The sequence below is a fragment of the Ornithorhynchus anatinus genome, chromosome 5 (assembly GCF_004115215.2).
Source record: "Ornithorhynchus anatinus isolate Pmale09 chromosome 5, mOrnAna1.pri.v4, whole genome shotgun sequence".
NCBI lineage: Eukaryota > Metazoa > Chordata > Mammalia > Monotremata > Ornithorhynchidae > Ornithorhynchus > Ornithorhynchus anatinus.
The window spans coordinates 19,198,965-19,221,417 of record NC_041732.1 but is presented as its reverse complement, the minus strand read 5'-3'; the positions used below and the strand labels follow the sequence as shown (position 1 = coordinate 19,221,417).

General features: G+C 49.8%; 1 protein-coding gene across 1 annotated transcript in view; it reads left to right on the top strand.

Moving 5' to 3' along the window:
• Positions 1–429: 429 nt before the first annotated feature.
• The window catches only part of KLHL25 (kelch like family member 25), a 33,511-nt gene continuing 11,487 nt past the window's right edge, over positions 430–22,453 (top strand). The window contains exon 1 of the mRNA XM_001506786.5: positions 430–497. The gene's annotated coding sequence lies outside the window, so the exon portion shown is untranslated. The remainder of the gene's footprint in view (positions 498–22,453) is intronic.

The window sequence follows — 22,453 nt, the reverse complement described above, 5'->3', positions numbered from 1 at the left end:
CAAGTCACTTCACTTCTCTGTGCCTCAGTGACCTCATCTGGAAAATGGGGATTAAGACCGTGAGCCCCACCTGGGCCAACCTGATTCCCCTCTGTCTACCCCAGCGCTTAGAACAGCGCTCTGCACATAGTAAGGGCTTAGCAAATACCAACATTATCATTATTAATAAATCCTATTGAATGAATGCTGAGCAAACACCACGATTCTTCTCCGGCCGGAGGCCTCTGGCCCTTTAAGGCTCCGGAGCGGGCGGGGCGGTGTCTCCCCGCTGGCCCCTCTCCGATTGGTCCGCGTCTGCCAGGCCACGCCCCCCGGTGTTCGATGGGGCCAATCGGCGTGCGCGCGGCGCCCACCGGGGCCTCGGCGGCTCCGCTCATTGGCTGGCGCGGGCGGGGGGCGGGACCCGCTGGCTCGGCCCCTTGCGGGCGGCGGGGACGCCGGGGTCTCCGCGGCGGGCGGCAGGACCAGCAGCCGGGCACGGCCCCGGGGGCGAGGCGGTGAGTACCCAGGGCGGGGGCTTCCGAGGCGCCGGCCGTGTGACCTTGGACAAGTCACTGCTCCGTGCCTCAGTTTACCTCCTCTGTAAACTTCGGTCGTACTTTCGTTCAGTCGGGTTGCAGCGCGGGGGGCGGGGCGAGCCCGGGCCTGGGAGGCGGAAGGTCAGGGGTGCTCATCCCGGCGCCGCCACTTGTCTTCTGGGCAAGTCACTTCTCTGGGCCTCGGTGATCTCATCTGCAAAATGGGGATCGAGCCTGGGAGCCCCGTGTGGAACGGGGACTGTGTCCAACCCCATTTCCTTGCATCCACCCCAGCGCTCAGCACAGTGCCTGGCACACAGTAAGCTCATAAATGCCACAAGTATGATGATGAGGATTACCGAGCGCTCCCTGTGGTCTGTACTAACAGCCTTTGCCTTACAGACTGTGAGCCCATCAATGGGCGGGGATTGTCTCTATGTGTTGCCAAATTATACATTCCAAGCGCTTAGTACAGGGCTCTGCACATAGTAAGCGCTCAATAAATACTATTGAATGAATACTAAGCGCTTGAGAGAGCACAATACAACAATAAGTAGCCATAGAGGAGCAGCATGGCATAGTGGATAGAGCATGGGCCTGAGAGTCAGAAGGTCGTCGGTTCTGCTTGTCAGCTGTGTGACTGTGGGCAAGTCACTTAACTTCTCTGTGCCTCAGTTCCCTCCTCTGTAAAATGGGGATCAAGACTGTGAGCCTCACCTGGGACACCGTGATTACCCTGTGTCTACCCAGCGCTTAGAACGGTGCTCTGCACATAGTAAGCGCTTAACAAATACCGACATTATTATCCTGGCTCTGCCTCTTGACTGCTGTGTGGCCTTGGGCCAGCCACTTCACTTCTCTGTGCCTCCGTTCCCTCATCTGTAAAATGGGAATGAAGAATGCGAGCCCCGTGTGGGACATGAACTGTGTCCAAAATGGATTTGCTTATACCCACCCCAACGCTTAATAATAATAATCATGATGGGATTTGTTAAGCGCTTACTATGTGCCAAACACTGTTCTAAGCGCTGTCTGGCATATAGTAAATGCTTAACAAATGCTATTATTATTATTTCCTGCCCACACGAATTTATGGTCTAAGGCTTACAGTGTAAAATGGGGTTTGTGACCGGGAGTCTCATGTGGGATGTGGACTGTGAACAGCCTGATTACCTCTTATCTATCTCCGTGCTTAGAACAGTGCCTGGCACATAGTAAGCGCTTAAATACCATAAAAAAGGTCAAGGTGGGTGGTGGTATCCCCTTTCTCTTCTCCGTCCTTCCTTCGTGCACCCGTGGGAGCCCTCGAGAGCCGGTGCGAGCCCTGGGCGTGGGAATGAATTGCTTGGCAAATGGATGTTTGACGCTGGGAGCAGTTATTTCATCCCCCCGGGAGCCCCTGCCTCAGTAAATCTGCAGGTTGATGGCTCGCCTCTTTTAGGATTATCAATCCTGGAAAGAGCAGGTTGCATTTGAGACTGCCGGGGTCCCGGCTTCTCCTCCCCCCACCCCCCACCAAAACCCTGCAGAGTGGAGAGAGGTCCAGCACCCAGACGGACGCGCCTGAGGTCCAGTCGGATTTACCTGCAGCCCGCCTTACTTGAACCTCCTTCCAGAAACCGTGGATTGTTTATTGGGGAGGGGCGAGCAGGTGGGTTCCCCCCAGGAACAGGTTGACAATGAGGTGATTGGAGTTTAGCAGCACCCCATCCCCGGGTTGCCCAGAGAAGATGCCCGAAGAAAAGCGACTCGTTCCTTTTCTGTTTGCGATCTTCAGTTTAGAACTGGGGGAGAAAGCACCCCATACCCAAGACATCCCGTGCAATTTGACAGTAAACCCAGCTCCAAGCTTTCTGAACCATCTGCTGCAGTAGACACCAGCCGCAAAAGGATCCCGCTGGAGTTTTGGTAGGGTTAAAGGACCTTCTGGGGTCTAAGGAGAGTGTCTTGCCAGGGAGCTGGGAGTCAAAAACATCCCGAACTAATGTTTAATGACCGCTCTTGTGGGAGCGGTTCTCCTCTTCCCTCCCCTAGCCCCCGTCTTTTTTCCCCATTCCCCAGGGAAGTGAGTGGGTTCCAAAATTAAAAATAATTGTGGTCCCTGTTAAAAGTTCTTAGTATAGGCTAAGCACTGGGGTTGATACAACATGATCAAACTGTGTGACTGGAGCTCTCAGTCTAAGGGGCAGAGAGAATAGGAATTTAACCCCTATTTTACAGATTAGGAAACTGAGGTGCAGAGAAGCCAAGTAACTTGCCCAGTATCATATAGAAAGTAGCCAGGTGGCAGAACGGGGATTAGGACCCAGTTCTCCTGACTCCCAGGTCCAGGTTTTTTCCACTAGGCCATGCTGCCTTTTTTATGGTATTTGTTAAGTGCTTACTCAGTGCCAGACACTGTGCTAATCACAAGGGTAAATACAAGTAAACAGGTTGGGCGCAGTCCATGTCCCATAATCTAAGGGGGGAGAAAGAACCAGAATTTAATCCCCATTTTGCAGATGAAGTAATTGAGGAACAGAGACATGAAGTCATTTGCCCAGCGTCACACTGCGGACAAATGTCGGACTCAGGATTAGAGCCCGGGGCCTTTTGACTCCATGTCCCGTGCTCTATCCAGAAGGCCATACTGCTTCTCCAAACTGCTTCCAGAGCAGTGAAGTATGGTTTGGGCTTGTTCCTTTGTGTACACAAGTTTCTTTAAGTGTCTCCCCACCTCCAGTCTACCCCAAACTCAACAGGGTAACCTAGTTTCATTCAGACCTCTGAATTGACCTGGTCAAAGGCCCTGTTGTCTCCCTCACTACTGTCTAATCGGAGTATTCAAGGCTAGGGACCGACCTCCCTTCTCTTCCTGGAAATGGGAATGCTGGATCGGGGCCCGGGAGGGATAAGTGTAGGCTCCAGTTAAATCAGCTGGACTGTTAACTGAGTTACCCCCCTCCCCCCTCCCGCCCCTTGCCCAACACACATACACACACTCTCCACCTGTGAACAGACTGGATTTTCAGGTATCTGGGCCTGCTAGCTTTTGGCTTTTGCCAGTAGTGAAATTCCCTTTCAGGGAGCGATGTTATTAATGGGTGCAGGATAAGGAACCTGGATAAGGCCAGCTTTGTCATGACACGGGGCAGGCCTCCACCTCCCCAGACCTCAACACTCCCAATCTGTAAAACAGGAGAGATTAGCCTGCTTTGAATCTGGGTCACTGTCATGGTGTTAGGGTTGGGGGAAGGGGAAGACTCTTGTAAACTAAACATTTTCAGATGGGCAGGGAAAGGGGCTAAGTTACATAATCTAAATGATTAATCAAAACTAACTACAAAACTCAGCACAGCCCTGCTGATGGATTGCTGATGGATTGGGATCACTGTTGCTATGTTGTAGTCTTTGGAAATAGATCAGAGGCAGATTCAGCCCAGGAGGGAGATTGAAAGCAAGTCTCACCCTCCCTCTCTCTCCCCCAGACCGGGGCAATAGATTTCCCTTGTCTCTCATGATTTAGTTTTGCCATAAGTGACTCCAGACATCGCGGGGGAGACAAAGTAAGCAACCTTCTGCCGCAGGCTTGGGTGATGCGGAGGCTGGAGTTTGGCTTTGCTGCAGAGGAGGGAATATAAGGGTGAGGTCTTCCTAAACCTGACACTGCTGAATAGGCAGAGAGCTGGTTGTGAACATCTAAGCTCTGCAGCAGTTTGTATGGCCTTAACTTCACATTCCTTTGTGCAACGGCAACGGGGAAAAGCGAATATCTGACAAAACAGCTGCCCCTGGAGGGCAGAGACCCAACCCTGAGGGTCCTGGTCTGGAGCAGGGAGGTTTGGGGGGAGGGAGCTTGACTGAGAGATCCCGCCTGGTTAGATGGTATCGGGACCGGAGTTCAGGATCTTTCTGGGCCCACAAATTCATTCATAAGATTGTACTTATTGAGCACTTACTGTGTGCAGCTCACTGTACTAAGCACTTGGGAGAGCTAAGCACTTGGGAGAGCACAATGCAACAATAAATGTACACCCCTCCACAGATGAGGCCCAGGCAGAGCCCATCAGTGGCAGACCCTTTGGAGGCTCTGTTGGGAGTGAGCAGGGCAAAAGTCTGACCGTCTGGCCAGTGAGGGAGGGCAAGCACCACCCTGGGAGAGCAGCAGCTTGGAGAACTGTAATGAATTGAGAAATCAAGATCCCCGGTTTTGCATCATGCATTAGATTGGGTAATTGTATTGCCATGGCTGGCCAGCACTGGCCTCTTCCAGTTGGAATGCCAGTGGAGGAAGCCCTCAACAGGGACAGGGGGAATCTCGCCTTTCACTAGCTTCCCATCAATGTGTCTTTGCTCATCAATTTTACATCCCCATGATGGCTATTCACTCCACTCCTACCATCCAGAACTGCTGGACTGAGCCTGCTGCCCTTACCAGCCTGGAATGCCGGCAGCCCCCGGCACAGCGAAACCCGTTAGGTAGAGGCCTGGCCACTAGCCGCACTAAGGCTTGGTTTACTGTGCACCTGGACAGGGCTCAGGATAACTACTATCTAATAATAATGATGAATGTGGTATGTTGCAACAGTAATAACTACATTATTATTATGGTATTTGTTAAGCGCTTAATATGTCCCAAACACTGTTCTAGATTCAAAGTAATCAGGTTGGGCACAGTCCTTGTTCCACATGGGGCTTATAGTCTCAATTCCCATTTTACAATTACCATTTTACAGATGAGGTAACTGAGACACTGAGAAATTGAGTGACTTGCCTGAGGTCACATAGCAGACATGTGGCAAAACCGGGATTATAACCCATTGTATTCTTCCAAGTGTTTAGTACAGTATTTTGCACACAGTAAGTACTCAATAAATACAATTGAATGAATTAATGAATTTGTTAAGCACTTAGCATATGCCAAACACTGTTCTAAGCACCTGAGTGGATACAAACAAATCAGGTTGGACACAATCCCTGCCCCATGTGGGCTCACAGTCTTAATCCCCATGTTACAGATGAGGTAACTGAGGCACAGAGAAGTTAAGTGACTTGCCCAATGTCACACAGCAGTCAAGTGGTAGAGCTGGGATTAGAACCCAGATCCTTCCAACTCCCAGGCCCATGCTCTACCCATTAGGCCATGCCATACTGAGGCGAGCTCTGTGAGTTGATTCATGTCACGGTGGGAGGGTTCCCCCAATCTGAACCTCCTTAACTCCCCATCACTCGATCGATCCATAATATTTGAGCTCCTACTGTGTGCAGAGAATTATACTGAACACTTGGGAAACTACTCCAGTACTTAGGTGACGCCGAAGTGATGTGATCCCTGTCCTCAGCGGTCGTACAGTCGAGGTAGGAGGCAGGCACTGAAATACATTCTAGGAAGGAAAAGTGTGTAAAGATCTGGACACAAATACTATGGGGTGGCATGAGTACCCAAGTGCCCAGGTGATGCAGAAAACCCAAAGTGGCAGGAGGGGCCAGACATGATCACTGCCCTCAAGGAGCTTACAGTCAAGCGGGAGGGCCCCAAACGCCAGGCTTTAGGAATTCAACTCTCATGTCCTTAGTTGGAAAGGAAGCTTACTTCTGTCCTTTTTTTCCTACAGAGGAAGGCTCAATGGGGTTTTTTGTCTGCTTCCACACTGCACTGACAGGAGGTGAAACATCATTAGTTTCAGTGTCCTAAAGCAAGATACCTGAGCTGTTGATTTTAAAATACAAGGGGCCAACAGCCTACAGAAATATTTTAATATAAATTAATGTGAAGTGGGGCAGTGTTTCCCAGTGGATAGAGCATGGGTCTGGGAATCAGAAGGATCTGGGTTCCAATCCCAGCTCTACCACTTGACTGCTGTGTGACATTGGGCAAGTCACTTAACTTCTCTGTGCTTCAGTTACCTCATCTGTAAAATAGGGATAAAGACTGTGTCCAATCTGATTATCTCCAATCTGATTATCTTGTATCTTCCCCAGTGCTTAGTTCAGTGCCTGGCACAAAGTAAGTGTTTAACAGTACCTTTAAAAAAAAAAGTGAGGGGGGGCAGTAAGAGTGAAGACCCCGTTTGCAGGCAGACTGTCAGAGCAACACCCATGACATCACATCTTTGGTGGACCGCACCCTGTAGAGTCAGTAGACAAACTGTCACTCTCCGGGAAGCCAAAATGGAGTTACCCTTGATAGGTTGGACAAAATAAATCTTGGAAGGCACGATGTCACCAAACCTCGGGCATCATGGCACTGCAGTGCTCGTTTGGAAGACAGGAGCAGAAGACCATGGCGATTAGAAATGGGCTAACCTTCGCTGCAGTGTCTTAAGGTGCGAGAGCATTGCAAAGCCAGGAGGCAGGGAAGAAAGTAGTATCAATATCGGTCTTCCCATGCCCATGATGTGGAAGGAATCATCTGTTACATGGGAGAACACCTTCACCCGGATAAAATCTCCACCTTGATGGTGATGTCAGAGAGATACTAAGTTAAAAGCGGGTCATCGTTTCCCGGAATGTTCCCGCTCCTTTCAGTACTCATCTCCGCGTACCCGTTAGCCCCTTGGGAGGGACTGGAATGGGCACAGCCCAGCTGGGTGTCATCGGACCCATCCAGCCTGGAAAAACAACCGGTTGAGCCGTGTCGGAGGAGAACAGCAACAAACTGCAGCTCTCTGCTCTCGTTACCACAGCACGTCTAGCTGTTTAAAGCTATATTCAGCACCCCACCCACCCCCAGTTCCCCAAGCCCTTAGGACAAAGGGGAGTGGGTGGTTCAGTCCTAAATCCCGGTGATTGAGCCTGGATTGGTCTCCCAGTTCTGGATGCCTGTGGGGAGCCGAGAAAGGAGGGCAGCTGTGAGCCTCATCGGTTTCTGTGCACAACAGAGCTCTCTCACCCACCATTTCTCTTTCTCCCACGGCCACCTTTGATTGACTTAAGGGCTTTGGATCTTGTTTTGGTGAACTCCCTAGGCAGGCTGACTGGCAAGTCTTTGTGTGGCTTGCTGTTTCCCAAGCCTGTTGGCTTTGTCTGCCATGCAGGGCGTGACCAATGGGACAGGGAGCTGATGAAGCAAACATAAACCGTGAATTGGCCCTTTCACCTTCCCCAGGTCTCCCTGAGCAAGAGGAGAGCGGCAGAGATGAGCCAGCTGGGGAAATGAGAGGAAACGGGTGGGGACATGAGGGGACTTGTGGAGTTAGCATGGTGCCAGTGAGCAGTGCCCACCTGCAGTTGGCATCCATGTCAACATCTTTGTTGCCGACTGGATTTCCCAAACACGGGGGCCTAGTGAGACAGGAATGGGGCATGGAACCAGCCAACCTCAGGAGATGGGGTGACCATCCCAGGGAATCATGTCAGCTCACCCTACAAGAGAATGGGGGGAATGCAGGGTTGCCTCAGCCGGCCCTCCCCGTCTGAGCGCCTCACTTTCCGGGGAGACTCTGGAAGGACCAGTTGGGTTGACCAGAGTCGATGTCTCCTCTGCAGCCTGCCCCTCTCCCCACTACCCTCTAAGAGTTGGCCTTTGCTGGGTGTTAAAATAAGACTTCTCTCCTCAAGTGGAAACAATGCCTGCCTCTCTCTGCCTCTTGGAACCGACCAGGAAAGACTGACCAGGGTCGCTTATGGCTGACAGAAGCTTGTTCCAAATTAGAAGAGACAGCATGACCTAATAGAAAGGGCACAGACCTGGGTATCTGGGGACCTGGGTTCTAATCCCAGCTCTTCCAGTTGTTTGCTGTATCACCTTGGGCATGTCACTTAACTTCTCTGTTTCCTCAACTCTAAAATGAGGATTAAATACCTATTTTCTTTCCTACCTAGACTGTCAAACCTGTGTGGGACAGGGACTGTGTCCAACCTTATTAACTTGTATCTCTATCCTAGTGCTTAGAAGAGTGTTTGGAACATAGTAAGCGCTTAACAAATACCATAATGAAAATGAACAAAAAATGAGCACCCTTCTCCAGCATATTCCAGGGTCTGGAGGGACCCTTTAGACTGTCATACAAAACTCAGAAAGCATTGCCTGCCACTTTCGCTGCCACTGAGGCGAACGTCTCTGGGTTTGAGGTTGGAAGGGAGAGATAATTTGGGGTTGCCCTAAGTTCCTTGAAGGCTAATGGTTCTCGGGGCCACTCAGAGCAGTCACGCACATTTGTCCTTCCTGGTGAGAAGAAAAGCCTCTGAAGAGATTGTCAAATCACTACAGTAACAAAATATCTTAAGGCTGGAACGCTTGGATCTATGCTGGAGCGGCTCCCTGGGATGATAAACATTAGGATCGTTTTCCCATTTCTGGGGAGCGTCTCATTGGGGGAAATCTGGGGGGCTGGGAGGGTTGGCAGCCATCTTGTTCCCCCTGATTTTGCCAAAGAAAAAGCAGTGTTGTGGGCGCGGAGAGGGGGGAGTGATCTCAAAGTTTTCAGGAGAGGCCAAGTTGGAAGGAAGAGCCTCCAGCTGGCCCAGGGGAGGGCACATGTCCAAAATGTGACGGATTGCAGAATATGGAAATTATTCACATGCGTGGTTAGCTCCTCTTGGAAATTCCAAGGAACCAGATGCTCTCTCCTAGTTTTTCGTCAGTCCCTAGATGAGAAGCCGGGAGGGAACCTGAGGGCAGAAAACTCAAGTGTTGGGGAAATTGGATTGGAAATCTTTAGCTCTCTGCCGGGGAAGAGATAAAATGATTCCCAATCAGGATTCAGGGTCCTGTTTTCTGAGGGGATCTTGATCTGGTTTGGAAGGGGTTGTGTGTCCCGTGGACATAAAGCCTCCTCTTGGCAGGTAAGCAGGCAGGAACAGCAGGACAGATCTCCTTCCCTGCTGTCTCCTGTCGTCATTCTGGAGCAAATGTTGTCAGGGCCAGTAGTGGGATTGGACTAGGGAAAGCATCCACTTCTGGAATGGCATTAGAGGTTGAGGGTCTGGAATAGGGAGATTGGGCTAGCATCACCTGGATTATAGAGTTAGGGTGCTTAGTGGAGGGAGGCGGGGCTGGGGGAAAGCACAAATCAATCGTCAGTGGGTGCCCCACTTCAATTATCCTCCAACTTCAATGCCACCCTCCTTCAGTATAGGATAAAAACTGCACTTTGGTTCACCTGGGTTCCTAAACCCTAGTAAATATAATGTGGATAGTGCCTGGCTGAGTAGAAGCAGCCTGGGCCTGAGAGCCAGAGGACCTGGGTTCTAATCCTGGCTCTGCCATTTTCCTGCTGTGTGACCTTGAGTAAGTGACTTTACTTCGCTGTGTCTGTTTCCTCATCTATAAAATGGGCTTTAAATACCAGTTGTCCATTCCTCTTAAACTGTGAGTCCTATGTGGGAAATGGACTGTGCCTGACCAGATTATCTTGTATCAACCTCATCACATAGAACAGTGCTTGGCATATAGGAAACATTTAACCAATACCACAGTTATTATTGTTATTATTGTGGACTGACGTTAGACATACAGCTAATAGATGTCACCGAAAATATAGATGGTGCCAAAAGGAGAGGTCGATCCAGCAAGCACTTGGGTACAGTCCTGTGCACATAATAGGTGCTCAGTAAATGCCATTGATTAATTCCCCAATCTATTTTAATATCTGTCTTCCCCTGCAGATAGTAACCTCCTTGTGGGCATGGAGCGTGTCTACCAATTCTGAAGTTTCTGACGTGACCTGGCATGGGTCGGGGAGAGGGATGGGCCCTGAGGATTTGGCCTCTGTCCTACCAGGCCCTGCCCAGGAGAGCGAATTATGTCTCCCATGGTAACGTCATGATTCCCACTCCCACAGGATGCCAAGCGTGATGCTGCCCCCTTGGGGATCTGCTTTGCTTACCCCGGTGGTTTTTAAACCTAGAGGGAGCATTGTGCTGCAGAGAGCCCACGATGCGTTCGAGGAGAAGGGGCCCCCCCAGGCTGCTGCTGATGGCCCAGACTCCTGAGGAACTTTGGATGGTGCCCCTGCCCCTCAGGGGAGCTGCCGAGATGAGACCCAATCCCCACGCCACCCAGGGCAAATTCTCCCCCGATAACTGCAATTGGTGGTAGTGTGGAGATACTCTTTTATTTTTCTTCGATCCTTCTCATTGCTTCCCAACTCTTTCTTCTTCCCCACCTGCCTCCACTTTCCGGACAGCCCATGGTGCCTTTCCCTCCCACCTCTCTCCCCGGCACCCTGACTCGTTAGAGCCACAGGCTCTTTCGAGCAGAAGGCAGGTTGTAATCCAGCTTTGCCAATTGCTTGCTCTGTGACCTTGTTCTAGTCACTTAACTTCTCTGAGTCTCAGTTTCTTCAACTGTAAAATGGCAATCTCTCTTCTCCCTCCTACTCAGAATGTAAGCTCCATGAGGGACAGGGACTGTGTCCAACCTAATGAACGTGTACCTACCTCAGCGCTTAGAGCAGAGTTTGATGCTTATTAAGCACTTAACAAATACCATTAAAGAAAAGGGTGTAGGGAGTGGAGGGGGCTGGGATTGAGCAAGAAGAGACCGAGCTCCAGGCCTTCCTGTGGGGTCAGAGTAAGATGGTGCAATGCAATCATTGCCTATCTCCTCCCCCACTCTCTGTCCCATTCCCGGTAACTGGGAAGGAACCAGATTATTGCAACAGATGGTGACCCTGAGCCCAGGATTGCTCGTGCCCTACCCTGCCTCCCACCTTGCGGCCAGGAGTAGCCACTTCCCTGATGGCCTTGTCCCTGCCCGACACTCTGGCGGGGCCCATGAGGAGGCCCCCAGCCCCTCCAGGAGAGGAACTTCCCTTACCACGCTGTAAGCACTTTGTGAGTAGGGAACGGGTCTCCCAACTGTGTTATACTGTACTCTCCCAAGCGCTTAGTACAGTGAGTACAGTACACAGTGAGTACTCAATAAATATCATTGATTGATTAAAGAAGGGTAGCCCACCTGCTGTCCTCTCACGACTCTGCTCCGCTCAGACGTCTTGATCCAAGATTGAATGAGGAGGTGGCTGTCCCACCTTGGATGTGAATGCAGGGTTTGGGGCCTCTCGTTTAGAAGCAGCATGGCCTAGTGGAAAGAGCATAGGCCTGGGAGTCTGAGGATGTGGGTTCTAATCCCAGTCCCACCACTTACCTGCTGTGTGCCCTTGGGCGAGTCATATAACTTCTCTGCCTTGGTTCCCTCATCTGCCAAATGGGGGTTCAATACCTATTCTCCCTGCTACTTAGAGGTGAGCCCCATGTGGGATATGATGATCTTGTATCTACCCCACAATTTACCACAATTATTATTCTGATTTTTATTACTATTATCATTATTAAGATGTCAAGGCTACATTGTGGTTGAGCATAAATCACTTGACAGGCTGGTCTTCTTCGCACACTGGCTTCTGAGGTTTGCAGGGAGGGTTTTGGAGTTTGGGCAGCAACGCCTCGGGACCCAGAGCCGACATCGGCAAAGCTTTGCCGGTTCTTCTGCAATGGGTGTCAGCCCTCTTGGGCAGGAATCATATCTGCTGTGTGAACTTGGGCAAGTCACTTCACTTATCTGAGCCTCAATTCCCTCATCTGTAAAATAGGGATTGTCTGTGAGCCCCATGTGGAACAGAGACTGTGTCCAACCTGATTACTTTGTATCTATCCCAGTGCTTAGAACAATGTTTGGCCCATAGTAAGCACTTGACATATACCATTATCATTATTATTATTACTGCACTCTTTCCAGCACTTAGTTCAAGGCCTGCACAAAGTAAACGCTCAGTAAATACCACTGAGCGATAGATGGATGAGTGAGCACATCTTTTAATCTTTCCAAGGGATGAACTTCACAAGATGGCAAGGAAGGAATCAATCAGTCGATCCCTCAAAGGTGTACGTGGTACTAAGAGTTGGTAGGCACGTTCCCTGCCCACCGGAAACTTACAATCTATAAGGGGGAGATGGATATTAAATTATAGATATTGGCATAAGTGCTATGAGGCTGAGGAAAAGGTAATAAAAAACAGTCAATGGTATTTACTGAGTACTCACTGTGTGCAGAGCACCATACTAAGCACTTGGGGGAGTACAATACAACAGAGGTAGTAGATATATTTCCTGCCCAAAACAAGGGTTTAAATACTTCAATTTCAAAGGGAACTGGCCCGCAGAAGGGAGAGGGAGTCGGGGAAATGAGGGCTTAGTCGGGGAAGGCCTCTTGGAGGAGGTATGATTTTAATGAAGCTTTGAAGATGAGGAAAACGGTGGTCTGTGAGATATGAAGGGGGAGGATGTTCTAGGTCAAGAAGCGCTAAGAGCAGAGAAAGCATTTACCCGTTTCGAACCTTGAGTTTCTCCACGCGTGATACAGGCTGGTAGCCCTGACCTGCAGGCTTTTGGGGAGATGGAGGGGCCTGACACCCTACTAAAAGGAATCTGAGGGCTTCGGTAGAAACGCCAATCAATCTGTGGTATTTTTTGAGTTCTTACTGCATAAGGAGCACTGTAGTAAGCACTTGGGAGAGTACAATATAACAGAGTTGGTAGACATGTTCCCTGCCATCACGCAGCTTACAGTCTAGAGGGATCGTGGGTCATGATTATTGGTCAGGTTGGTCCTGATTATTGCTCTGCTAGTCATCAAAAGTGGCAGGGAAGGAATATATTGGATTCCTCTCTCCTTGTTTGCCCTTCATTTGCTCACCACCTATACAGGCTATATCTTAGTAGTGATAGTAGTAGTAGTAATAATATTAAATGCTTTCTGTGTGCAGAGCACTCTATTGAGCATTGGGAAAGAATACCCAGATGCAACAAATAGAGAAGCAGAGTGGTTTAATGGAAGGAGGAGAAGCTTAAGTGTCTGATCCCAGCTCTGCCACTTGCCTGCAGTGTGACTTTGAGCAAGTCACTTAAGTTGTCTCTGCCTCAGTTTCCTCATCTGTAAAATGGGGATGAAATACCTGTACCATTTCCCCCTTAGCCTGAAAGTCCCATGGGAGACAGGAACTGTTTCTGATCTGATTGGCTTGTATCAGTCATATTTTTTGAGCACTTACTGTGTGCAGAGCATTGTACTAAGCACTTGGGAGAGTACAGTATAGCAGTAGGTAGACCCATTCCTTGCCCCCTAGGAGCTTAGAGTCTAGAGGGGTAGACAGGTTGTAATACAAAGAAATAAACTGTGGATATCTGCATAAGTGCTGTGGGGGGCTGAAGGTGGGGCAATTGAAATCCAATTACAAGGGCAATGCAGAAGTCAACCTCCACAGTGGTTATAACGTAATGATTGGTAGAGTAAATGCTTAACATATACCACCATCATTAATCATTATGATGGTTTTGGGACTGCTTTATTCTGAGTGAATTTGGCTCCTGAGCAGTAAGGGAAATGGTTCTGGCTTCTCCTCTGATAACAATAATAATAAAAATAATTATGATATTTGTTAAGCACTTATGTGCCAAGCACTGGTCTAAGCACTAGGGTAGATACAAGGTAACTAGTTTGGATGCAGTCCCTGTCCCACGTGGGATTCACAGTCTGAGTCGGAATCCTCAATTTACAGATGAGGGAACTGAGCCACAGAAAAGTGAAGCGACTTTCCCGAGGTCACACAGCGGACATGTGGTAGAGCCAGGATTAGAACCCAGGTCCTCTGAGTCCCAGGCCAGGCTCTGTCCACTAGACCATGCTGCTTCTTGGGAGGGAAAGCAGCAGGCTCCACCAGGGATGACGGGGTAGGATGGGCGGAGACCATAGGACCTGATCAGGGAAACCCTGACGGGAGGTGACAGGGGGCACAGGGAGGAAGAGGAGGAGAAGCAGCAGGCTAGAGTCTCTCCCATCAGCAGCAGGGATTGCTCATCATAGCCGGGCTAGGATTGCCACCCTGTGATAAGCTGAGGTATCTTAGGGCTAGATTCTCCCCTTGCGGTCAGTGCGATGGCACACTGAGCCCTCTGTAGGCACTTAATAACGATTTAGCCGGTTGGCAGGGGAACCAGCTCAGCTTGATGGATGGTCCCACAGGAGAGGACAGAGCTGGTGAGTGGAAGGGGAAAATTCAATCCCTCAGTCAGGTCCCAGCAGCCCCAAGGCCCTGCGCATTCCACCTTCAAAGCCAGGAGCAGCTGCGTCATCTGGAGGTCACCTGGCTTCCGGCTCCCTTTTCATGTCCTTTGCTGTGATCGCAGCTTCTGGTTTGTGAGAGTGGGGCTTGGTCCCGCTATGCCCTCTCACCCCCACTGCCACACCCCACCCTACCCTTCCCCTGGTTGGCATGGACCTTCTGGAACAGCAGCAGGGAGCCTGTCACCCCGACAGAGTTCACATTGCCCTATGCCATAACTCGGCCTTCTGGGGCTTTCTGCTGCCCAAATCAGTCTAGGCAGAATAAGGTCTTCCTGGTGAAAACAGTGGGTGTGAGAGAGCATCCTCCCTCCTCCATCGCCCATGTTCCTTCCTATCCTCCTCCCCATTTCCCTCCTTATCCCTCTCCCTAGCCCTCTCCCCCTACTCTTTCCCCCCCTTCTTGTCCAAGTGGACGAGAGGGTGAGGTCGGTTGGATCAGGAGGTTAGTGGAGTCAAATAGAGAAAAATAGTGGGCAGAGTAGGGGTCGTCGGGAAAATCCCCATAGAGGTTGAGGTCCCCGAGGATCAGGATATCAAGATCAGGAGTGTAAGAAAGGCATCAAAACGGTTCAGGATGTTGGAGGTGGATCCTGGAGGATGGTGGGTGATGATGACTAGTAATTGGAGTGGGTGGTAGATGTGGGTGATATGGGTTTCCAATGAAGGAAAAAAGAGGGATGGTGCTAAAGTGGAACTGGGGTCTAAGAAAGAAGCTGATGCCCCATTTCCCAATGAGCCTTGGGGAGTGGGAGAAAATAAGGCCTCTGTAGGAGAGAAAAGGAGGGGAGACAATGTCAGATGGGGAGAACTTGGTTCCAGTGATGGCAAAGAGGAGCAGTGATTGGATCAGAAACAAGTCAAGGATGAAAGGAAGCCAAACATACCCTTGTTTCCCCCACCCTAAAAAAACCTTCCCTTGACGCCATGGCTCCCGCCAGTTATCGCCCCATCTCCCTCACGCCATCCTTTCCAGACTTCGAGCAAGTTATTTTCACTCATTGCCTCCACTTCTTCTCCTCTAATTCTCTCCTTGCCCACCTCCAATCTAGCTTCCACCCCCTCCACTCCGCTCCACAGAAACTGCCCTCTCTAAGGTCTCTTCTGGATAGATCCAATAGCCTCTACTTCATCCTAATCCTCTTTGACCTCTTTGCTCCTGGGGGACCACCTCCTTCTTCTGGAAACACTATCTAACCTTGTTTTCACTGACGCTTTCCTCTCCTGGTTTCTCAGTCTACTTGGCAGGCTCCTCCTCTGCCTCCCTCCCTTTAAGAAAATCACTGCTAGATAACGTTTCCAGGACGAGGGAGTCGGTCCTCAGTGTCGAAGGCAGCCGAGAGAAGATTAGGACGGAGAAGAATTGGTTAGATTTGCTGAGAAGCAGGTTAACGTGATCTCAGAGAGAGCCCTGTCAGCAGAATGAAGTGGGAGGAAACTACATTGTTGAAGGTCAAGAAGGGAATTACAGGAGAGGAAATGGAGGTAGTGGATATATGGAATTCACTTGAGAAGTTGGACAGCAACAGGAGAAGGGATATTGGGCAATAAATAGATGGTACAGTGAAATCTTGAGAAGGTCGTTTTAGGACAAAGGAAATGAAAGCTTGAAGACAGATGGAAAGGGGCCATCAGAGAGTGAGTGGGTGAAGGTGGCAGTTGGGGGTTCAGGGCACGGGTACAAGTGTTTTTAGAAGTTGCAGAGGGATGGAGTCTGAGGAGAAAGTGAAGAGGGTGGAATTTGAAAACAGGCAGTTGATCTCTTGCGAGATAGTGGAGAAGGATAGAGATACCAGTGTGGCCTAGTGAAAAGAGCACGGGCATGGAAATCAGGGGACCTGCATTCTAAACCCGACTCCACCACTGGTTTGCTGAGCAACCTTCAGTTAACCACTTAATTTCTAAGTGCTTCATTTTGCTCATCTGTAAATTAAGGTTTAAATATCTGATCTCCCCATGTAGGACAGAGACTCTGTCTGATTATCTTTACCCCAGTGCTTAGTTCAGTGCTTGGCACAAACACCTGGGTTCTCTTCCTGGCTCTACCATTTTTCTGCTGTGTGACCTTGGACAAGTCCTATACTTCTCTGTGCCTCAGTTACCTCATCTGTAAAATGGGAATTGAGACTGTGAGCCCCACATGGGACAGGGACTGTGTCCAACCCAATTTGCTTATACCCACCCCAGTACAGAGAAGCATCGTGGCTCAGTGGAAAGAGCCCGGGCTTGGGAGTCAGAGGTCATGGGTCAAATCCAGGCTCTGCCACTTGTCAGCTGTGTGACTGTGGGCAAGTCACTTAACTTCTCTGTGCCTCAGTTCCCTCATCTGTAAAATGGGGATTAACTGTGAGCCTCACGTGGGACAACCTGATGACCCTATATCTACCCCAGCGCTTAGAACAGTGCTCTGTACATAGTAAGCGCTCAACAAATGCCAACATTATTATTATTATTACTTAGAACAGTGCCTGGAGCATAGTAAGTGCTTAACAAATGTCATTATTGTTATTATTATTAGAGTGGATGTGGGCATAAGAGGGAGTTGGAGGGGGAGGATGAGGGCAAATTTGTGGGAACTCATTGTGGTTTATTTTAAATCAGCTAAGTAGTTAGCAAGGTCAAAGGGGGCAAGAGGGAATTTGGGGGCACCAAGGGTTTCAGGAGGGACTCAAAGGTGGAACACTGGGTGGGCATGCTGGGCAAAGTCAATGCGGGAAATGTGTTGCTGAGTAGAAGAGAAGATAAAAAGTACTGAAAGTAAGTGTATTTGAAGCGATTGAAGTTGTTCTGGTGGGTGGATTTCTTCTGCTTGTGGGAAGAAATCCACAAGAAGCTTCATGGCACAAATGGAAGCAGTATGGCTTAGTGGAAAGAGCCCGGGTCTGGGACTCAGAGGACCTGAGTTCTAATCCCAGCTCTGCCATTTAGCTGCTGTATGATCTCGGTCATGTCATTTAACTTTTCTGTGCCTCAGTTCCCCCATCTAAAAATAGGGATTCAATACCTGTACACTCTCCTACTTAGACTGTGAGCCTCATATGGGACCTGATTATCTTGTACCTGCCCCAGTGCTTAGTACAGTGCTTGGAATGTAGTAAGTGCTCAATAAATGATGATAAAGATAATTGTGATTTTTGTTAAGTGCAGGGGTGGAAGATGCCTACTGTGGGGGGAATCCTGGACTGAGGGTGGAAGTGGTAGATCGATAGAGGTGTGGCGGGGAGGAGGGAGATAATTGAATTCAATAATGAGGGTGGTGTTAACAATGTGGATTTGTTCAACAGAGAAGGAATCAATCAGTGGTATTTATTGAGCACTTACTGTTTACCCAGCTCTGTACTAAGCGCTTGGGAGAGTACAGTACAACAGAGTTGGTAGACACGTTCCCTGCCCACAGTGAGTTTATAGTCTAGAGGGGGAGAAAGTTAGGGAGACTGTATGCTCCTTGTGGGCAGGGCACATTCTATCCACTCCCAAGGACTTGCAGTGTTCAACTCAAAATAAGTGCTCAATAAATGCCATTGATTGATAGGGAGCATGGTGGTCTGGGATAAGTGGAGGGGGTGTCTAGAGATCAGAGGTCTCTATGGAGGCAGTGTTGTTCCCTTTATAGCTGAACTGTACTTTCCAAGCGCTTAGTACAATGCTCTGCACAAAGTAAGCGCTCAATAAATACAATCGAATAAATGAATGAATGTTGTTGAGGCAGCATTGCCAGGGAAGGGCGTGAAGGAGATGAGAAGGATGTGATCAGAGAGAGGGATTTCAGAGTTGGTGAGGTTAGTTGGTGAGATTAGTTGGTCAGCTAGGTCAGGTTGGTGAGGAGGTGATTGATAATAATAATAATGTTGGCATTTGTTAAGCACTGACTATCTGCAGAGCACTATTCTAAGCGCTGGAGTAGATACAGGGTAATCAGGTTCTCCCACGTGAGGCTCACAGTTAATCCCCATTTTACAGATGAGGTAACTGAGGCACAGAGAAGTTAAGTGACTTGCCCACAGTCACATAGCTGACAAGTGGCAGAGCCTGGATTTGAACCCACAACCTCTGACTCCCAAGCCCACAGGCTGTTTCCACTGAGCCACACTACTTCTCTAATGGAAAGCAATACGGAGAAGCAGCATGGCATAGTAGATAGACCATGGCCCTGGGAGTCAGGAGGGCATGGGTTCTAATCCCAGCTCTTCCACTTGCTGTGTAGCCTTGGACAAGTCACTTTACTTCTCTGTGCCTCAGTTACCTCATCTGTAAAATGGGAATTGAGACTGTGAGCCCACTGTGAGATAGGGACCGTGTCCTACTCTATTTGGCGGTATCTACCCCAGCACTTAGTACAGTGCATGGCACTTAGCGCTTAACAAATACCATAATTATTATTATTAGTGGAAAGAGGACAGACCTGGGAGTCAGCAGACCTGGGTACTAATCCTGGCTCCACCATGTGCCTGCTGTGTGACCTTAGGCAAATCACTTAATATCTCTGGGCCTCGGTTTCCTCACCTGCAGAATGAGGGATTCAGTACCTGTTCTCCCACCAACTTAGAATGTGAGCCCCAAGGGGCACCTGATTATCTTGTACCCCAGCACTTAGTAGAATGCTTGGCACATAGTAAGCATTTAGCAAATACTACAATTTTTACTGTGGTGGTGATGATTAAGTCCAGGGTATGGCCCAGTTGGTGGTGAGTGGGTGAGGAGGAGCAAGAAGAAGTGGACGGCATTGTCACAAATGTTTATGTCGATGCTGATTTCCCTGAGGACCAGTGCAGGTATGGAAAAGGAGAGGAGGAAGGTGAGAAAAGCATCATGGTGAATTGGAGGCGGGCCAGGGCAGATGATGGTAATAACTAGTAATTGTAGTGGGTGGTAGAGGCAAGCAAAGGTGATGGGGGAAGGGGAGGGATGGTGAGAAAGCAGATTTGTGGGGCAAAGAGCAGCCTGCCTCTTCCTCCTTTCCTTGCATGTCAGGGTGGGTGGTGGGAGAAGGTGAAGCCCCCTCGGGAGACGGGGTTATATTTCCTATATGTCAACGCACTTGCCTTCTTTCCCCTCCCGCCACTCCCTAAGGTCCTTGTTTACCACCATTTGGCTATGGGACAGGTGGTCCCCCACCCTGCTGGCCGGGGAATGCAGAAAGCCCAGATGGTTCAGCTGCAGGCTGCCGCCTCGCCCCATGCGCGCCCCCCCCCCCCGCCCCCCCGGTGAAGCCCACCGAATTAAAGAAATGTTTGCCTTACTGGACAGGTGAGGCAGGGGAAAGAGGAGGGACAGCTTGGCAGCTGCTGTTGAGGTTGGCCATCTAGCCTGACACAGAGCAAAGGCAAGCACAATCCCAGCTGTATAAAAAAAAAGCAACGCAACAAAACCTGAAACAAAAGACCCCAAAGGTGCCTCTCTGTGTGTGTGTGTGTGTGTATAAGTTGTCCAGTTTAGGGAGGGGAGTTCTGGGAAATATATGATGGCAGCTTGCTCTCTGTTTATCTTCAGGTGTCACCTGGCTGGCCCTTAGCTTCCTGCCACAGGCCTCGGTGACCCCTCCTGCCTCCCTAGTACACAGTCCTATTGGCTACTGAGAGTGGTCTTTGACTGCCTCCCTTCCGCAAGCCACAGTCGGGGCGAGGAGGGGCAGGAGAACACCCCTCCTCTCCGAGAACATGCTTTCATTCCGATCCAACGCTAAAAAACCAAGGTGGCATGTTGAGGCTCAAGCATTTGGTAGATGCATCCAGAAATGTGTTGCCCTCAGCCAAGGGCAACCTAAAGAGGGTCACCTGACCTAGGAGCAGAAGAGTGGAACCTCTCTGGAATTAGATGAGTGTCCAGCGGGTCGGGAAGGGGAGGGCATTATCTGACTGGTTTGCTTGCCCCCTACCGGGTATAGGCTCCATCTGGACGACCAACCAGTATAGGATCATTTGTTATGGGGGATGGGAAGGGAGAATCTCAGAATGGGGTTCTGGGCAGGAGTGAGCAGGGATTGCAGGAGTTGGGGTCGGGGAGTTGGAACCACAGGGGGTGTGCAGAGTGATCCCGGCTGTTTCCCATGCCACCCCATGACTTGGCTACGCCCTCCCCACCGCTGTCTCACCCGTCCCAGCCGCCCGCCCCTGACACGTTGTTCCCCACAGATTGTAAGGCATGCCTGCTTCTAAAGGGGACCACCAGGGAATAGGGTGGAAATGGGAGGGGTGGGCATGGGTATAGGCCAGTCATGGTGTCACAAGTTCCGGGATGAGCCTTAGTTTAGGTCCAGAGTGATCGCCCCCTCCGCCCCCAAGAGGCAGGGACCGGGTCTAACTGCTGTTTTTTCCCATGGCTTAGTACAGTGTTCTGCACACAGTAAGCCCTTGATAAATACCATAAGTACTACTGGTGACCACCTCTCAGGGTTGCATTTGAAAAGTTTCCAGTATTCTACTGGTCTTGACAACAGGAAGGAGAGTCAAGCAGTACTCTACTCTAGTCTCCACTACAGGAAGGAGAGTCAAGCAGAGGCTACAAGTCAAGACTCACCTGTGCTGGGCAACAGTGTCTTGGGAGAGTCGAGGGCGGAGACTCTACTGCGTGGAAGGAGGCAACCACTTCTGTATTTTACCAAGAAATCTATGGATACACTACCAGAATGACTGCGGATGGAGGTGAGGCATTCTGGGAGAGATGTGTCCATGGTGTCGCTGTAGTTTGGAGACGACTCGACGGCATGAGACAAGACTACTGGTAAAGACTTCAGACAAATGGTCCTTAAAGGGACAGGCAGTTTCAGTGGCCAACTGCTTGCACTGCAGCACTGTTGGGGGGTGAAGCCAAAGGGCTACCCTAAACTCGTAGGTAAATTCTGGACCAGTTTTGCTCCTAAAATAGGACCTATCCCCTACCCCTCTGGCCCAATCTCCTCTCAGAGCAGAGATTTTCACTAATGAGAGTGGGTCTTATTAGTAAGCTCACACTGGTCTTCCTGGAATAAATACGGCCGCACGGTAAACTCTGGTAGTCCTGGTTATGGCATTTTCATTCAGTCATCTTTATTGAGCACCTACCTTATGCAGAGCACTGTACTAAGTACTAATTGGCACTTATTTGAAAAGAACAGAGATCCTCTGGGCAGGACCCCCTCTCACCAGGCTGCACTGGAACTGAGCTTCTGCCAGCAACGGAGACCCAAAGCCGAGGCTGCTCAGAGCTTCTCTGGCTTCAGCCTGGGATGCTAAAGTGGCATAGCTTAGTGGATAGAGGATCGTGCCTGGGAGTCAGAAGGTCATGGGTTCTAAACTCTGATCTGCCACACGTCTGCTGTGGGATATTGGGCAAGTCCCTTTACTTCTCTGGGCCTCAGTGACCTCATCTGTAAAATGGGGATGAAGATTGTGAGCCCCATCCGGGACAGGAACTGTATCCAGCCCGATTTGCTTGTATCTGCCCAGTGCTTAGAACAGTGCTTGACACATAGTAAGCACATAAGTACCATAATTATTATTACTGTCATCATTATCACACTGTAAGCTCCTTGTGGGCAGGGAATGTGCCTGCTAATTCTGTTGTATCATACTCTCCCAAGTGTTTAGTTCAGTGCTATGCACATAGCAAGTGCTCAATGAATACTGTTGATGATGATGGAACATGTGGCAGCAGCAGATTATGCTTGTGACTTTGTGTTTTCTTACCTGGGTGATGAATGAGGAGCTAGGAGAGTGAGAGAAGAGGGACGGGGGAGAGATCGACTTGATGCTGATTTCATTCCACCTCTGTTATGTAATTTCTTCCTTCCTCTGCTCCCCCGAGTCCCTGCTGGGGGCCATGGGAGGGGGCGCCCACTGGATGGGATGGTGCCCTTGGTGTCTGTGGAAGGAGGAAACATTTATTTGCATTTGCAGTTTGTGAAAATCCTGTT